Below are 6,450 nucleotides of genomic sequence, written 5' to 3'. Positions count from 1 at the left end.
ATTGTTTTGATATTTTTTTTACTTTGACATCCTTACATAAGTTGATAATTGTAGATACTGACGTAAAAATTTCATCCAAATTGGTAAAAAAATACAAGCATATTAGATTAGCAATTGTTCTACTTTCTGCAAAATCAATTATAATAATCACATCAAAATTAGTTTATGATTGATATATATTTGAGTAAAAGTTAAATCTACGTATATTTGTAATTGGTTGTGGGGGGAATAAATTTAAATTTTGAATAGAGCTATTTAATCAATAGTTAGTAATCACTAATTATTGTTTATGAGTTTTTTGTTTTTCATTTTAATTGCTTATATTGATGTGATAATAACTACGATATCAAATGGACCCAATTTCCTTCGAGTCCATATCCTTTAAGGTAACAAAATATTTTTTTTTAGATCTGGACCATTTGATTAGAATTCGGATCAATCCAGTTCGAAATAAAATGCAATGAGTTCAGGAGTGGAGTCAAGCTTTCAAGTTTGGAGGTCAATGAAAATCAATTATATAAAATTTTCATGATATGAATAGAAATCAATTTTATAATACTCATAGCATTTATTTTAAAGAGAAATGTTCTGGTACCCCGAGCCATCATACCCGAGCGCGTCCCCCAAGTAGTTTAACAGAAAAAACTTCCAATGTTGTCTAACTTCCATTTTCAGCGCTAATATCAAAACATTTAAAGCTATGTTTATAACATTTTATAATACTACTCACAAGCATGTAAACCTCTGTCTGAAAGCATTAAAATTCTAAATCTGCATAATTTAAACTCCTAACTACTTTTGTCTTCAAGCCAAAAACGGAAAGATTTCTTTCACTCACTCTTTTTTTTTTTTCTAATCATTATAATTTATTTTCCCGATGATCCGTAATGAATTTTACGAATCTAAAAATACGAACGTTTTCTATTCGATTTTATCTTTCAAATAAGATCCAGGAAGAAATACTTTTGAGTAATTTTAAAGTCATTTGTTTTTTTAAAGTAAAACTCATGAGCACTTAAAATTTTCAAGTTTTGAAATCTCAGTCTGCAACATTAAAATTTTCAAGGCTTTATAGATGAGGTTTATATGCTTTGTAAATGAAGTGTTATTGTTGAGATTTATATGCTTTGAAATGCTATTGTTGAGGTTTTAATTCTTTGTACATGAGGTTTATATGCTTTGTAAATGAGCTTTGTAAATGCAGTGTTATTGTTGAGGTTTATGTGCTTTGAAATGTTATTGTTGAGGTTTTAATTCTTTGTACATGAGGTTTATATGCTTTGTAAATGCAGTGTTATTGTTGAGGTTTATATGCTTTGAAACGTTATTGTTAAGGTTTTAATTCTTTCTACATGAGGTTTATATGCTTTGTAAATGTAGTGTTATTGTTGAGGTTTATATGTTTTGAAATGTTATTGTTGAGGTTTTAATTCTTTGTACATGAGGTTTATATGTTTTATTCTATATATTTAAACTGTTATTAATGAGGTTTATGTGCTTGTACATGAGGTTTATATGCTTGTAAACAGAGGTTTAAATTATTTTGAAGCAAATTTTTTTTAAAAAAAAAACTGAAAGTCACAAAGATTTAAAGTAATAAAAAAAATTACGACACAAATATGACTCGAAAGTTATTCTTCATGGATCTCATTTGAAAGAGAAAATTGGATAAAAAACGTTCATATTTTTATATTCGCAAAATTCATCACGGATCGTCGAGAAAATTGATGAGAATAATCAGATAAAAAATTAAAAAAAGTGGGTGAAAGGAATCCTTCCATTTTTGGCTTGAAAATAAAAGTAGTTAGAAGTTAAAACTATACAGATTTAGAATTTTAATGCTTGCAGACAGAGGTTTAAATGCTTGCGAGTAGCATTATAAAATGTTATAAACAGAGCTTTAAATGTTTGGATATTAGCGCTGAAAATGGAAGTTAGATAACTTTGAAAGTTTTTTTTTTCTGTTGAACTACTTGGGGAACACGCTCGGGGATTTTGTTTGGGGTACAATTATCAGGCTCCTATTTAAATTATATAGAAAATCATGTATAAACATAAAAAGAAGTTAACAAAATGGGTCTCCATTGACCCCCCATACATATATATAGTTACAACAATTTTTGAGTTACAACAAGTTACAACAACCATTTTCTACATTTTCAAAGTCCAAATCGTCGATCCAAACCGTTAGATGTGATCTCCACAATAAAATGTGCTTCCATACCAAATTTTTCATTTTTTGGAATTTTTTTACTATTTATTAAGATGGGTACAAAATTCAATCGTCTGAATTTGACTAGTTTTTGTACCCATCTTAATAAATAGTAAAACAATTCCAAAAATTGTAAAATTTGGTATGGAAGCACATTTTATTGTGGAGATCACATCTAACGGCTTGGATCGACGATTTGGACTTTGAAAATGTAGAAAATGATTGTTGTAACTTGTTGTAACTCAAAAATTGTTGTAACTTGATCCCTCCTCATATATATATAGAGAGAGGAGGGATCAAATTACAATAATTTTTGAGTTACAACAAGATACAACAATCATTTTCTACATTTTCAAAGTTCAAATCGTCGATCCAAGCCGTTAGATGTGATCTCCACAATAAAATGTGCTTCTATACCAAATTTTACATTTTTTGAATTTTTTTTACTATTTATTAAGATGGGTACAAAATTCAATGGTTTGAATTTGACTAGTTTTTGTACCCATCTTAATAAATAGTAAAAAAATTCTAAAAAATGTAAAATTTGGTCTCGAAGCACATTTTATTGTAGAGATCACATCTAACGGGTTGGATCGACGATTTGGACTTTGAAAATGTAGAAAATGGTTGTTGTAACTTGTTGTAACTCAAAAATTGTTGTAACTTGATCCCTCCTCATATATCCATTCCTGTATATTATGCACGTAGGTGTCCTGATCCGTCAACAGCTATGATTGAAAAATAAAATTTCGGATTTAATATCTACCCTCTAATCAAATAATCTGTCTTTTTTTTATTAAATGCATATTTTTAATGTGTAGAAGTCTTAATTTAGTTAGCAACATACTCGCCACACATACTAACACATGATATGTTACAATTAAAATTGAATAGATAACAAAATTGGAGACAAAATCAATTTATTTATTTCCTCATTTCTCCTCTCCAGCTATCTCTCATTCCTTCTTTCCTTATTTAAGAATTATTATGGATGATCAATTTATTTTTAAGAATATAAAATGCTGACATCTTTCAAAAATATTTTATCATCATTTGATATCTTATCAAATTATTTGATATTTTCAAATTTAATATATTACTCAATTTAAGCTACAGTGAATCTTTTTACAATTTTACTTCTTCAATTTTGATAAGATAAAATATTCTTTTTTATTAGTATATTCAGGTTTGTTCTTAGTTTCATTTGTTAATTATATGAAGAAATGTACTGAGAGATTTTAGTAACATTAACTATAGTTAGTGTTACAAAATGGAGCAAATAATTTATTAATACGAATTTACTTTCACTAAATATTTTTTGTCCTTCTGACTTTTGCCTATGGGATGTATATATTTCTAGTTTTCTACAAGTCATTTGTCTCTTTTTTTTTTTTTTTTTTTTATCAAATTATTTTACTTGCATCAAAGTTTAAAATTCAAATTGAAAATCAAAATTTTGATCTTCTCCATTCCTGAATGAGTTCTCTTAATATTCATGCGGATTCTAATCGGACGATCCACATCTAAAAACAAAAATTTTGTTACCCTAGTCGATATGAATTCATCTCTTTCTTCATTTTCAACATCTTTTAGCCCACAAAAAATTAAATGAGATGCCGTGGGACAGTTAAAAAGAATCTTGAATTAAATTTGAATTTTCAACCGGTTATTTTTCATGCATTTGAATCCTCTGAGGATGTGGTGGTTAGCCTAGTCAGGCACTGTTTTTCTGACGCTTTCTCCTAAAGAAGATTATCCTTTAATTTGTTTTGCCTAACAGAAAGGGCACAACAACCTCCACGCAATTAAAACACATCTTTTTTTATTATTAATTTGTGCATGTTTTCGTTGCAGAAAAAATATAAACCCATTTATAATAGTTTTTTTCTAAGGACCAAAATCCCACTTAATCTATGGTCTCACAACATTCAAGCAAGTTGTAAAAATTTACTTATTAATGTTGTTAATTAATTTGTAATAAAAATTAATTTCTTTTTGGCAACAGAAAGAGGGATTATCTGTAATCATTAGATATTATAACTCGTTGACTAGGTGGCGAAACGATTCCAATATTATATTTTGATATTATAATTTATTTAGCGGTTTGATTTGACTTTGACCGTCCGTGTTTGTTCTCTTCTGAACTCTCGTGCATGCGCAGACATTATTTTCAATTGCTCGCAAAAAAGGTTACTTACTATTCAACCTTTCTAGAACCTCTCTTACGTATAAATTTCCAAGTTCGATCTCATCATCATCTGAGCATTTCTATTATTGCATGTATTCATCTGATTTCTGTTAAAGAGGTAGCGCTTTCACATATTCTCCAAAAGGGACACATGAATAATATTCCAACAGAAGCTGGCTACATGTATCCTCCTCTGATGTTAACGGAGCACGGCCATGCAACAGAGATGTCAGTCATGGTATCTGCTCTGACACGTGTCATCTCAGGAGACGATAGCTTTGCTTCGAGTTCGAGCTCCAATCAGCCGTCGACCACCGCCAATGTATATGTACCAAGAGAGAGCCTTTTTGGTGAGTTTTCTTGTTATAGTAAATATAAATACAAATATATGTGTGTGTGTGTTTGTGTGTGTAAGAATATAAGGCTAACAAGGTTGTAACGTATGATTACCTAAAGAAATAATCCAATTAGAGAATGATATCAGTAAATTGGAAGTCTGATGTCTGAGATATTAATTCATATGAAAAACTATATATAATACATTAAAAGATACAATTTGCACATTACTTAGGCCTTTGGTTGGCGCTTTATACTTCTAAATCAAATTTCATGTTGTCTATTATGAATGCAAAATCATTTTAGCCCCTTTTTTTTTAATCTACTCTGCCATGCAATTGTACGTAGCTCCTTCGCCTGAAAATTTTGTGGGCATGGCACATCAGCACTGTGTTGAAACCTTCTTTTTTGTCCCTCTTAATTGGATCAATTTCTTACATTACATGTATAATTAAATTTATATATGCCCCTACATGTATTTATTGTACAACAAGCAGGTGCAAATTTACTGAGTACTATATGTGCACAAAACCCCACTCCATCTTTAGCAGATCCCCAACCTTTAACAATCAGCACAGTCAAACAATCAGTGCCAAGAAAATACAGAGGAGTGAGGCGACGGCCGTGGGGTAAATGGGCAGCTGAAATACGGGACCCACATAAGGCAGCACGCATATGGCTCGGTACATTTGAGACTGCAGAGGCTGCCGCACAAGCTTATGATGCCGCGGCTCTCAACTTTAGGGGGAGCAAAGCAAAGCTAAACTTCCCCGAAAAAGTACCAGTATTGTTTCGACCGGGCTAAGAACGTGTCAGGCAATGCAAATGCAAATGCAATTGGAACAGAATATCATGTAAATAATTACAAACCCTAGATTGATTTATGTCAATATATGAACTATAATTAAAGGTAATGGATCTGAATTAGTTTTGTTCTTTGTTTTCCTTTTCATTTTCTAATAAGTTAGCATCTTGTTGGTATAATTTCTTTCTAATTGGCAGGAAGCTTCCTGCCAATGCTAGCTGATGCATTTAATGTGACATGAATTAATTGTAACGTAACTGTATCTTGCATTGAAAGATAAACAGAGAAGATGCAGTAATGTTAATTATAATCTGTGATCTGTTTTGAATATGGATCGATAAAATATATGACTTGCAATGATTAAATTAATGTTGGTCATGATGCCATTTTGATACATGATTTCACCCGTTTTGTATGTATGATCGGTTGACCTGACCAACATTCCGTTCACATACTATATTTGAAAATCATTTTTTTAATTTCCTTGAGGATCATATTTATTGTATGAGACATTTCCATTTCTCTTCTATTTTTATGAGAAAAATGTATCACAAGCTATTATATATGGTTGGTATAGATAAAACATATATATCTAAAAAAAGAGTAATAATTTTGCTTGTTCAAAAAGAAAAAAAATCGTCCAGTACAAGTTTCATTTTTTGTTTTTTTCACTAAATGTGTGGATGTCATTCATGTTGTAATTTCCAAAATCATCAATTTATTCCCCACTACTCCATGCACTACAATTGGAATTGATGGCCACTACTATTGAAATTTATTTCTCCATTTATTTAGATGGTTTTTCATTTACAATTTGTAGCCTATAAATAGAGGTTTTGTAATCTTGTATTGTACATATATGAGAAATGTATGAATAAAGAGATTGCCATCTTTTTCCTCTCTATTTTG

General features: G+C 30.2%; 1 pseudogene; it reads left to right on the top strand.

Annotated features, from left to right (window-relative positions):
• Window positions 1-4,551: 4,551 nt before the first annotated feature.
• LOC144573740 (ethylene-responsive transcription factor ERF110 pseudogene) lies at window positions 4,552-5,541 on the top strand (annotated as a pseudogene).
• The last annotated feature ends 909 nt before the right edge of the window (window positions 5,542-6,450 follow it).

Source organism: Carex rostrata, chromosome 22 (genome assembly GCF_964058835.1).
Source record: "Carex rostrata chromosome 22, lpCarRost1.2, whole genome shotgun sequence".
NCBI classification, from domain to species: domain Eukaryota; kingdom Viridiplantae; phylum Streptophyta; class Magnoliopsida; order Poales; family Cyperaceae; genus Carex; species Carex rostrata.
The sequence above is the reverse complement of the archived record's forward strand: the minus strand, read 5'-3'. Positions and strand labels throughout refer to the sequence as shown.